Raw genomic sequence first — 13,801 nt, forward strand, 5'->3', positions numbered from 1 at the left:
CTTGACAACTTATTAGCTCCGTGACAGCCTATCATAAAATGTCATCCAAGCTCTGCTTCAGTTCTCCTGTGCTGCCTCAGGTTGGCTATATTCTTGACAGCTTATCAGACCCTTGATGACTTATCACAAAATATCATCACATCTTTCAACTTAGGCCAATTCTCTATTTACTGCTGACGGCGAACTTGATAACTTATCATCAGGCTGATGACTTATCACAAATGTCGTTAGCCACTTCTTTCTTTAGATTTTAACTTCTTTGCTCCCATTCTTGTCAGTTCTCTATCATATCAGCTCAAACTGCAAAATCAAACATAAACCAATCAAAAACGACAAAAGTTGCTTAAGACTTTGCAATCATTCTTAGTTAAAAGCCTCAAATATGTTAGCATTAGATCACACATCAAAGATATTATCCTCTTAGGAGCCGAATGAAGTGCACCCTTCCAAGCTATCCTTAGCACACCCGGCAAAGCTAAAGTCATGGTCTGGGCAAAAAAATCTAAGACAACATGATAAAGAGACAACCAATCCCTACCTAAAATAATATCAAAATTTATCATATCTAATATAAGAAAGTCTATCAAAGTCTCATGCCCGACAAAAGTCACAACACAAGATTGATGAGCCTGATCCACCACTAAAGAATCACCTACCAGGGTGGATACACAAATAGGCATGACAGGAGGCTCACTAACAGAATAAAAACCTAAAGTAAAATATACAGACACATAAGAGAAAGTCGATTTGAGATCAAATAATATAGATACAGGTCTGAAACAAACGATGAATGTACCTGTAATCACAACATTAGAACCCTCTACCTCTGGTCTGGATGGTATAGCATAACACTAACTATGACAACTAGCTACTTGGGTAGCCCCATGACCACCAACTGCCTGAGTGGCCCCACGGCTACCCCCACGAGCTCCACTACCTCTACCCCTCGCATCTCTGGTAGCACCCCTACCCCTTACAGATGAAATATGAGTATCTCTAAATACATGGAAAGAACAGTCCTTCACTACATGGATAATCTTATCACACTCATAGAAACCTCTATGACCAGTCTCAATAAGAGAAAGTATAACTAAGCCCGAACGGCTACCCTAAACTGCTAAACTAGAAGATCCACTAGCTAAATCACCTGCACTGGCCTACCATGGTATCCATGAGAACCTGTAAAATCTTTTTTTGTTAGGTCTAACTCCTGAATTCACCAAAATGATGTACCCTTTTAGCACCTCCTTGAGATACACTAATAATACCTTCTGTCATCTTACCACGATCCACAATACTCTAATGAGGAGCTCTAAGCATAATCATCTGAGATGTAGACAACTAAAGAGAAATATCTAAATCCTTTACGAGCTTTTAAATCTTCTCAAACCAGTGGAAATGCCATCATAGGAATATCTGGACAGGGCATGAAAACATACCTTATACTAAAAAAACTATCATGGAGCCATGCTCTACACAATCAAACTCGTCCTGCATACGATCTCTCAAACTGAAATGCACAAATCTCTCCAGAAAGGCATCAACAAACTGATCCGAAGTCAACTCAGGAGCATCAACAAGCTTATAACCGACAAATGATATCCACTAATTTCTTATAACATCTCTCAACTGATATGAGGTATAAGCAACTCCATTCGCGTAGAAAGAGTGAAACATAACTCGGAACACAAGGTATGAAAGAACTTCACATGATAAAGAATAAAATGAGAGAATTTTCCTAAAGACGTTCTATAGCCTCTCGAAGATAGATACAAACGTCTACGTACCAATCTGAGAGACACTATTAGATATCCTGTTCTTACACCGTTGAGACTAATGAAACCTGGATGCTCTGATACCAATTTGTCACGACCCAAAAATAAGGGTCATGATGGCACTTGTCGCAGCGTACCTTGACAAGTAAGTCGATCACCCAAACTGATATGAAAAGAGGAAAAGACACAAATATCCCAAGGTAAGGTTTCTAGAACAAAGCCAAACCATATAAGTAATCATAACAATACGGAAAGAACTTATCCAAAATATCAATCATGCCCAAAACTAGGTGTCAATAGTGTAAGAACTACTAATACAATCCAAGAGTTAACTGCATCGGAAAAATAACCACAAAGGAATAATAACTGTCTCCGAATACTAATAAAGACATAAAAACTAAAGAAAGATAAAGGTGAACTTCGGACGCATGAATGTCCAACCGCTACCTTGGAAGCTCTGACAATTGCTCAAGTCAATCAAGCTGAGACGCACTTAAGCTAAGACCTACACCACATGGGTGCAGTAGGCAGGAGTACGGTCCACTTGTACTCAATAGGTATCATAGGCCGACTAAGAAAAGTAGTAAATAAAGCATAACAAATATACACTAAGGACACGTTACCTGGAATAAGAAAATATCCCACAATGGTAGCCCACAATGCTTGCACTAACAGTTCTAATATATCTCACATATATTACAACAACACACCAAGGTATAGAATACAAATATATATTATGTCATATATAACTAGAATAAGAGAGAATATGTAGATACAAGATCATCATATACAAGTAAAGGAAGGTAAGACAAATACATAGATGACAAGTCAATAAGGCAATACAACACAACATAAACACAATAAAGTAAGTGCAATGTATATGATGATGATGTACGAGGTCGTCGCACAACCTCTGGGATTGTCGCACAATCCCCGTATACACCTATGGAGCTAAAGCATCCCGATGTAGGACCCTTAGGGGATTTGTCAACCCATATACAATCCACATATCTCATATCTCTTTTTTGGCACATCTCTCGGAAAGGGTTTTATAAGGTGTTATAATATTTTTTTAAAAGGTGTTTCCAGTGTTTCTCAGATGTTGCCATAGTGGTACCAATGTTTCATGAATGAGTATGATATGAAGATGTAATGCTCACAACCAATCACAATGACTATTTCCACAACCAACCATATGATATATTTCCACAACCAACTACAATGATATATTTCCACAACCACATGAGCCAATATTCATTCATTATTTTTATTTTATCCATGAATTTCTACATATCCCATATGCCAATAAAGTATGAATCTAATCACAATATATCAATGGTACCACATTAAGCATTTTAACAACACAATACACTTATTCACATGTATTTAAGGCTATCAATATCACATAGACCCCACACGGTCACACATATCACATAATAACTCAATTCCGACAATTACATCACATATAGGCCCCACATGGGTACAACACATAAATTGCCATTTTCATGATTAGTTTCCACTTTTAACATGAATTTTTATCATTATTTACTATCCAGCCCAGTCTGAAAGAGTTAAGCCATATCCTACCTCGAAAGTCAAAACAGGTTTGCCACACTTGAATCTACGATCTTACTTTTCACGAATAATCCCAAAATCCACTAAAAATATCAAATATGAAATCTACGCGTCAAGACAAAACTAACGACACCAATATTGGCTACTTTTAATTTGGAGTAAAAACAGATTCCCAAAATGGATTTTCGAAAAAGAAGGGCAAAATAAAAACTTTACTTCAAAAACACGTTCCCCATATTTTTAGAAACCTACAGCTGAATACCCAAGTTAAATTGAGTCAAAAATGGGGTTCAAATGGAAGAAAAACCATTTTTGAGTTTTACCCGGAAAAATCTTTGAAATTTGAGTTAAAATCAAGAATCGAAGTTGTTTTGAACGTTAAATTGATGAAAAACTAGTAATTATGAGATAACAATATTATTCAAGTGAAAAGAGTGATATTTTGATTTAAAATCATACCCTATGATTTTTGGATTTTTGAGGAGTTTATCAGGAGATTACTAAGAAAAGAGATGAATTCTTACCTTAAATCCGTAATAAAACTAAGAAATGAGTTTTAATTTAGCTTCCCAAACTCCCAAACTTCACCTTTAAGCTCCCAAACTATTTAGAATTTAAATCCCAAGAGGCAAGATGAAAAATAAGCAAAATGAACCAAAAAGGGTGAAAAATGTGCAATTTATTTCAGGTTTTCTGCAATAGCTGTGCAGTTTTGTTTCCTTGAGTCGAAATGGATTTTGACCAGTGCCCGGGATTCGTTTGGAGTTCGATTTATGCAAACGAACTATGAAACCATACTAAATTTGATGTTTCGGATGCGATGGCGATATCAGATTTTCAAAAAAATATCATTTTCACAAAGTTCACCCCGAAAACCAAAAATTATAATTTTCTAAACTGAGGATCAAAATGAGATTTAAAAGCCGTAAAATTATACCAAATATGCTAACACCCTAAAATCAATATTCTGGATCTCTAGCCAAGTCAGATTTCCCATCCGAGGTTGTTTCGATTAAACATGGGTCCCACACCCATATTTTCAATTTTTCAACTTTTCGACCAATAGGTCGAAATTAGCTCGGGTGCACTGAGACCTGAACCAAAGGTCTGCCTAGCCTAAAATTGATATTTCGGAGATGCTGGCATAGTCCGTTCGGCCATCCATCACACGGATCAAAAGATATCCACATAAGTCCAAAATAAGGCTCTCGAAGCCATCAAAAACCACAACATTGCATAAATGATACCAAAATGCATAAAAAATCATGCCAATCTCTCCCACTCCCCAAAAATATCATAATACAACTATGGGGATGGTTAAAATAGTCAAATTATATAAAATTACAAATTTCACATATTTCATCAAATTTTTAGGTCGTTAGAATAGAGAAGAGAATTATTCAATACATAATTAATAAATCTTCCCCTTAACTTGAATTTCCTTCATCAATAGGATCAACATCTCTATGACTTGCCTTCAGCCCTCGAAAGGGCTCACTAAGTAATGCACACACCAATCAAGTCTAGGCAACACCTAAGCTTATTGGTTGGAACTATCTTGGTCATCATATACTACTGGACTATCATAAGTAGGCACTTTCTTCACATTACCATCCCTTTTGCAGCCTACTACCCTTTATCTCCTTGGTAATGAACCAAACTTTCATGTTCGATTCGTATGAAGTAACTAAATCTCTTCACCCATAATACCAATCCACCATTAACTTTTTTTTATAGCTATTAGGCTCAAACAAGTCAATAGTCTCTGCAACTTATAAAACAAATTTCATATAATTTGCATATCCAAGAAGATTTTCATCAACTATATTCGCAAACCTCTTTGGTTGGTCGATCACTCTATTTTCTCTGCCTATTGTAATGTTATACACTTATTGTTGTATAGGTGCATCAACATTATCATCTTGATTGATCTTTTGCACCTCATCCACCTCTGAACTACTTGGATGAGTTAGTGGAGATTCAATTTCTAGCTCAATGCGACCATTGACACTATAATTTGTTTTTGATAATGCCTTCTTCTTTTATAATGACCCTCATTGTGATTTTAGATTTTTTTGTGTTTTGATGATTTTGCCCCTCCCCATGATTGACGTATTTAACTTATGAGTGGTGGATATGGTTGACATAGTCCTCGATGCATTCGGGAGCGTGTTATTTGAGTTTATGATTTTGAGTATCCTTAAAAGGATAAGTTTGACTTCAATTAATACTTTGTGATTTAAATCTCAAATAAGGATTTTGATAGTTCCATTAGATTTGGAACATCGACTTTGAATTGGTAGCATGGTTGGTTCGGGTTTGAAACTTTTATTTTGTATTTTGACCCTTCGTTTGTAAATACAATATTTTGGCCTAAAGGGATCCTAGGGATTAATTTGTTGTAAATAATTTTTTTCATAAATCCAATGATTTTATTGGATGTAAAACATATTTTATAAGCAATTTGCACTATTGGTACATGCTCATAGAGTTTCAGATGAGTTTTGAGGGTCAAAAATAAAATTTTGAAATTGTTGATTGTTGGTGCGGTTAACGCACGTGGTCATCTGTCACCAGTGCGGTTAACATGCCCTTGACTTTATTAAAAACAACTCAATTTCGTGAATTTAGTCTCTTTTTGCATATTCACTATTTTTATCATTTGGGGAGCTTGAGAGGGAGATTTTGGGGGAGATTTCTTGCATAAGTTCGTACGGGTAAGTCCCTAACTCAATTCTAAATCATTTTGTACCAACTTTATCATCAAATTCATTGAAATCAAAGATTTCAAAAAGAATATTTTTGAGGTTCTTCCCTCAAATTGAAAATTTAATATTTCTTTGATTTGAATTTTGATTCTTTCTTATTTTTGCTTGAGTTTTCACCCATAGAGTCCATTTCACTTGAGATTATTATTGTCAAATAAAATTTTATTTTTACCCTTTTTGATTTTTGATAAATTTTTTAGGTTTTTATTGGTAAAGCTTGAAATGATTTTTCTGTGATTGGACCTTGTTTTAAACTCATTTTTACATGGATTTTTAGCTGTAAGTTCCTATAATTATGGAAAATGTATTTCTAAAATAATCCCATTCATTTTAAACCCATTTTGAGGTCTATTTTAGACCCATCTTAAAGATAGTCGATATGGCTATCGTTGAATTTCTTTTGATGCTTAGATATAGTATTGATTAGATTGAATATTTTTGGAGATAATTCAAATGAGTCAAGCTTCTTGTTAAGGCTTTGGATAGTGTTCTGATTGCAGATCTTCTGTTAAGACAAGTTGAGATTTACCTTGACTTTTTTCAAAGTGTTTATGTGTTATATGCGTGCTTATTTGTATGTAGTAATTCATTTAGGATTGAGGATTCCTCTTAGATGAAATGACGAACATTTTCATGAGTGACAGAGTCTTGTGATGGATTGTAGTTAGATTATTGCCTTAATTAGTTAGTTTTACAACTTGTTGTTATCCTTAGAATAGAACGTAGATAGATAATTTAATGATTTAAATAATTAATATTCGGTTCCTATTTTAGATCTTGAATATGTTTAGTGGCTTGTGTAAACATATCTATAGATTTAAGTAATTATTTATGATCGTGTGCCCAAGTAGGGGATTATTTGCATATTTCTTCTTGGTTGGAGAGGATATATTATTATAATGCTTGATTGAGGGCTTGACTTGAGGCTAATAGTCATGTTTGTGATTTAAATGCCTTATTTATTATTATGTCGCCCAAATGGGCACTTGACTTATCATCATAGGTCTTATCTGTACATTAGAATGCCTTATCTATTATTGTGTCACTCGAGTAGGGGCTTGACTTGACATTGTAGGTCTTATTTGAGCATTTAATTGTATTATCATTATAGTGATGCCCTGGTGAGGGGTTGAAAATGCTATATTGATGACTACATGACTATTTATTCTGGTGGTGCAAAGTGGATACTGATATAATAAATTATTGATACATTGAGTTAATTTTGAGCTCACTTATACACGTACTAAATGAATTTTGATCTTTATACTAATTGGTTGTGAACATTACATCCTTATATCACACATGCATATTCATGAGACATTTGTACCACTGAGACATTCTGATTTTTGTAAGAAAATGAGACACTTTATAAAATACCTATACTGATGGATGCGCCCATAATGTTGATTTGAGTCATGTGCTTATGATTATATGACTACATGGTTTGGGAAACCCCCCTCCCACATGAGTCCTACCTAGTAGTCTCAAGATCAGTGATTGTATACAGAAATTTATGCAATAACTTTAAAAAATATTTCATCATCATCCCATCATCATCATTATCATCACTACATTGCATTGCATTAAGTTATTATCCTTGATATGGTTTGATACCATTTTAGAATTTACTCTTGTACTGCATTTTTGTGTTAGGACCTTATTTGTGATATTGTGTTGAGTATTCATCTCACTTCATTGCATTATCCTATATCATCATATACTTAATTAGAGGTTGGAATATTTGAGACTTGGGGTGTGGCTGAGGCTTGATAGGAGAGATAGATGTGTAACTCCTATTAGTAGTAGGAGATACAAATATATGTGTGAACTCTCTTCCTGTTTTTATTCTATATTACTTTGTATATTATAATTGATTTTTTCCTTGTTGTTGAATATAAATAAATAGTGTTGACTCACCTAGATTAGTGTACCTACCCTATTTTTGGTGAATATGTTGGCTTTTGTATTAAGGTTACCCTGATAGGAATAAATGATGTGATTACAGGTTATAAATTATTTGGGAACTTTGTTTAGTTGGGGTGGTGGTCCTCGCTATTGCTTTGGATTAGGTTTGCTATTGATGATGGTTGCTGAGTACATGTGGTTACATGTTCACCCTTTCTTTTTAAAATATTTTTCTACCCCTTGTACAGGTGTTAGTTTGATTGGTAGATTGTAGATTGCGTTCTATAAGAGTTGGTGTTGTAGAGATTGAGGTAGTGGTAGACTACAACGCTTACTCGGATCTCCCTATATTTATCTTCTGTATTATTCACATTTAAGATACCTTAAATTACTATTTCATTCTATAGTAGAGGCTTCTACTAGGGACAACTAGACCTAATTTGTATATTGAGATATTACTTCTTCATGGTATTTATATTTTGGGTTTAATATATATTCTTCCACTTCTGTATTATTTTAATTTTTAATTTGAATTAGGATAGAGTTACCAGTACTGGATTTATATTTTGGGTTTAATATATCTTTTTCCACTTCTATATTACTTAAATTTTTCTTTTGGATTGGAATAGGTTTATCTGTAACGGAGGGTGTAGTAGGTGCCATCTCGTGCCTATTTTGGGTCATGACACCTTCTGAATGTCTAGTGATGTAGATTCATGAAATGTCACATCTATACTAATAATTAATTCTGGAGTTTTCTGATCTATGCACTACAACATGTAACTTTTCACTCCAGTTGCATACCCTAAAAATATGCACTTCTTGCCCTCAACTCAAGTTTTCCATCCCTTACATGAGCATAAGCATGACAACCAAATATCCCCAAATTTGAAAAAATAGCAAGCCATCATACCAAACTTCAATAGAAGTTTTGAACTCAATACTGTGGATGGAGATCTATTGACCAAATAAAAAATTGTATTGATTGCTTCATTCCAAAAATCCTATTTAGTACATGAGTATGAAAGCATATTTTTTTTCCTTGACACAAAGTGTTCTGATCATACATTCTACAATACCATTTTGTTATAGTGTTCCAACACAAGTGCAATGTCTCACTATTCCCTCTCTGCTGTAGAAATCATTGAACTCTAAGTTACAAAATTCAACCCATTATCTGTTCGAAGACGCTTATTTTTCCTTTTGGTCTGCCTCTCAACCATTTTCCTCTATTTAATAAATACTGGAAATGCCTCATCTTTTGTTTTCAAAATATACAATCATACCATTCTTAAGTAATCGTCAATAAAAATCATAAAGTACCTAGAACCACTTGGAAAGGAATTCTGTTTGGACCCTACAAGTCTGAATATATATAATCTAACTTGCCCTTCGTCTTGTGCTCTACCTTCTTGTTGAACTTCACTCGTGTTTACTTACCAAATAGAGAATTCTCACAAAAATTCAAAGCTTGATTTTTGTACCCATCCAACAAATTTTTCTTGTTCATCAAAGACAATTCCTTGTCATTCATATGACCAAGTAGCAAGTGCCACAATTGAAACTGATTCAGATCACTCTTTTTAGAATCTACAATTGCTCCTTCTTCAACTACACTCACTTGAATATAATACAATCTAGAATGAAGCTTTCCTTTCACGAGTACCATAGAGCTTTTACACACTTTAAGTGTTTCATTGTCTGAGTGAAACATTTACCCATGATTATCCAATGTCAAAAGAGAATCAAATTCTACTTCATTGAGGAACATGACAACACTAAGTATTTTTCTAATAAATCCATCGAACATTCTCAATTTTATGTTACCAATCCTCTCTATGTCGAATGAATTATCATCACCTTGATAGAAAGTCTCACCCGTCTGCTTGTAAGTTGCAAACTAGTTTTTGTGTGGACTCATATGGAAAGTTACACCAGAATCAAGAACCTAGCAATTGTGCCCATGATTAGAAGCCGCGACACAAAGTTCCCCTACATAATCACTGTCATCAAAATTACTACTAGTGTCAACAATATTTGCTGAGTAATCAATTTTTTTCTTTTCTCTTTTCTCCTTTAGTTTAGGTTAATCTTTTCTATAGCAATCCTGTTCCCCACACTCTTGGTAGTTCTAATTCCTTGCCCTAGACTTCAATCTGGTATTAGACTCTTTCTATTAAAGTCTTTCTGTTGTGTTCTTCCCCTATTCACAAGACCTTTACCTTCAACTCTGCTACCTAAAAAGCTCATATTTAATTCTGTAGATTTTAATGCATTACTAATATTATCTAGTGAAATACTATCTTTCCCATATAGCAATGTATCAAAAAAAGTATCATAATAAGGTGGTAAAAAATATAACATGATCAAGGCTTGATATTCACAATCAATTTTAATATTTACGTTCTTCAAGTCCATTATAATTGAATTAAACTTATCAAGGTGACGTTTAACCGCTGTACCTTCATTCATACGAAGGTTGTACAACTTTTTTTCAATTAGAAGTGGTTTGTCAGCGATTTCCTCAAATATTGATCTTCCAAATGATGTTTGTAATTATATACATAGTAATGAATGCCAATATTTCATCTAAAGCTGCAACTCTATCCTAGGGTTATGTTGAAGTCTCCTTAATAGCATATCTCTCTCCTACAACCTTTTTCCAAGACGTTGTTGTAGAGTTTTATTTAGTAATTTCCTAAAGAAAGTTATCTATAATTCTCATGAAGATTGAATCAAAGCACTCACCTTCACATATGGTTTCTCCGATTCTTTCAACTCTTCTGGAAAAGCTTCCTCATTTTCCTTCCATAGGATGTATCATTCTAATCTTCTATAGATTGAAACTAGACCATTCTGTTGAATTTTTCTATTTCATATACTTTGTTGAAGATGATGGAGACATCTTAACCCTTAATTATATGTAGAAACCCCAATTTTTATCTAATACCAACTGTCAGGATCAAAATAATTAGGTGTCATACAAAAGCAAGTAAAGTAAACCCCAAAATACGCCAAATAAGAAGACATATAGAAATACACCAAAAAGTCACAATAATTTAATGTGGTTCAGTTAATCACACTATATCCATAAAAAAGATAAGGAGTCCACACTACAAAAGAGAGTACGAGAGAGACAATTGATGTCGCCTAACTTACACCTCCAAGAAAGTATAATGCAGTCATTGTCAAATAAATAACCCAATAAAGTTTGGGGCTGAGCCCATAGGGAATAGGACAAATATCTATCACGAACTTGCTGATGTAGTTAGCAAGTGCAGAAAGTAAATAGGGGGATGTTCTAAAGTAGTATTAACAATGCTTGATCACTTTTGCTTGAAATCAATATGAGATGAATACTAGGACTGTGTTCTAATGAATTCCTAACTCCTTAGACTTATCATTCTCATCAAACTATCTCAGTTCTTGTATGCAGAATCTAACAAGTTATGTAACACCAACACTCTCTAGATGACCTTTGGTGAATTTCACTCATCTCCTCTTGGTCTTAAAGTGTTGCATCACTAACCCTTGTCTCGGATCTTCGATTAACTATCTCTTCTCTGTCTCAAGTTAATTAAATAAAGTTTGGTAGCTTCAAATTACCATTGTGATTTTTTTTCCTAATCTCAACCTCTTTTCCGAGTTAGTATTAATTACAAATGGGTTCTTAGCGTCTGTAGTCGCTAAGAAAGCAATCAATACAAAGAAAATCCACAATATATGCATAAACACCGATCAAGAAAGATTTTGCACTTCCTGTACTTTGTTATTCCATTAGGGTTCCCACAACCCTAGCTGAGAATTTTACCACACATGATTTCAAAAACACCCATAGAATTCATAAGAGAAAGCATATTAATAATCTCACAATAAATTAAGAATGAAAACTAGAATATCAAATTAATCTCAGATAGTAAAAATCAAGAACAAGAATTCCAAGATTAAAATCGTATCTCAGAACTCAATATAATGTTGTAAGTATAAAGAGTGTGAGAAATACCAAAAAATTAAAGAGGTATTCATAGTTACACAACAAAAACTAAAAATCCTAATCCAAATGAAATAGGAAAATAAGGTTGGTAGCGATAATGCCTCAGAAAATGAGTCATCTAGACTGATAACGACTCATTATCAACTCTATATCCTGGCTTCAATTCTCTTTGGTGATAACTCATCACATCTTCTAATGACTTATTTCCTGACTCGTTGCCTCTCTAGTAACTTTTTCATCTTTCAGGTTTTCAATTCATATGCTCAGAATTATCATCATGATGAGTCATAGCCTGACCTTATGACATGTCACTAGCTTCGTCTCTACTGTAGTCAAACTTGTACTTTCTCAGAATTTTAACTTTCTTTTGCTCAGAATGACCTTCACTATGACTCACAATCAGTCCCACGAGTCGTAGCCAGTGTTGACTTTAGCATTCTTTAATTACTTCCTTAATGGTTACACAATATCTTAGATGGCGAGTCTTAGCATCACCTAACGACTCATTGTCCAAGAAGAGACTTCAATTTCTGGAGTTTTTTCTTCCTTAATTTATTCTACTCAGTTCCAACCTCATTTTTCTGCAAAACAACCACAAAAACACATCATATCTAACAAAAAGAACTAAATACTTGCATATTTCCCTTGTTTTAAGCATCGAAAGTACCAAGAAACCATGGCACATCAACATCCTTAACTTAGAACATTTTCATGTCCTCAAGTAACCAATACATAACAAACACAACACAGGATGCTTAAATAAATGAAACCTAAGGCACCTATAATAGTCGACTCAATTTTAGATCAATGACTTTCACCCCATCCTATTTCTAAATTTTCCAAACCACAATGTTGATACCTGAGGTACAATAGTGAGACACAAAATTATCAAGTAATGGGATCACATTAGAAACAAACAACCAAGTAAATATGCAATTTACCCTACCTGAATAGATAAGCAGTCGATAACATAACCCATTGCCCTCACGATAAGAAAGTCCCAACTCTCTTAATGTCATATCAATGCAAGGGACTATAATGAGACACTCACGCTCACAAAAATAAGTTTCAATCAATGTGCACAGAATACCATAGTCTTTCTTTTATTTTATATACCTTAGTTTATTGAACAGTTGGACTAGGATCACTATAGGACTTTGCTCGGCTTGTAATGTAGGCTTGGGGGTAGGTATGATACATCTGGGATACAATAACTTACTCTCCTTAACACTACACTTAAATTTTACCCTACTTCTTAACCATTTTTATTTTACTTCTATATTTTTTCCTTTATTGATTTTTTGGAACTGGTGTGGTTTTCTTCTTATTTTTCATTTATTCATTATTCTTTTTTTGTTTTCTTTACAAATTTTAAACTTCTTTTAATCTTTCCTTTTTTCTACCATATCCAACATTAATTTCTTTTTCTTTTTCATTCGACCCTTATGCATATCCAACTTTAACTACGCACCCCTATGTAGTCACCATCAACTTAGGCAATTTATCTGAGTTAAGGTGTATAGTGTCCAAGGAGGGACCAGTGCCAAAATAGATTCATTATAATCAATTTGGGAAGGGAAAAAAGTGAAACCAAGAAATTGGTCTATGTTGGCTCAAATAAGGAATCAAGGGATACTTATTTACATTTGGATGGTTATTTAGTATAAGAGTGGACTAAGTCAAAAATAGCCTATGATCATGTACTAACCAACAATCGTACAACCTAGGCAAGAAAAATTAGACAAGTTCTTGATTAAATGCACACAAGAAGCTAGGTAAGTATT

Source organism: Capsicum annuum, chromosome 5 (genome assembly GCF_002878395.1).
Source record: "Capsicum annuum cultivar UCD-10X-F1 chromosome 5, UCD10Xv1.1, whole genome shotgun sequence".
In the NCBI taxonomy this organism is placed as follows: domain Eukaryota; kingdom Viridiplantae; phylum Streptophyta; class Magnoliopsida; order Solanales; family Solanaceae; genus Capsicum; species Capsicum annuum.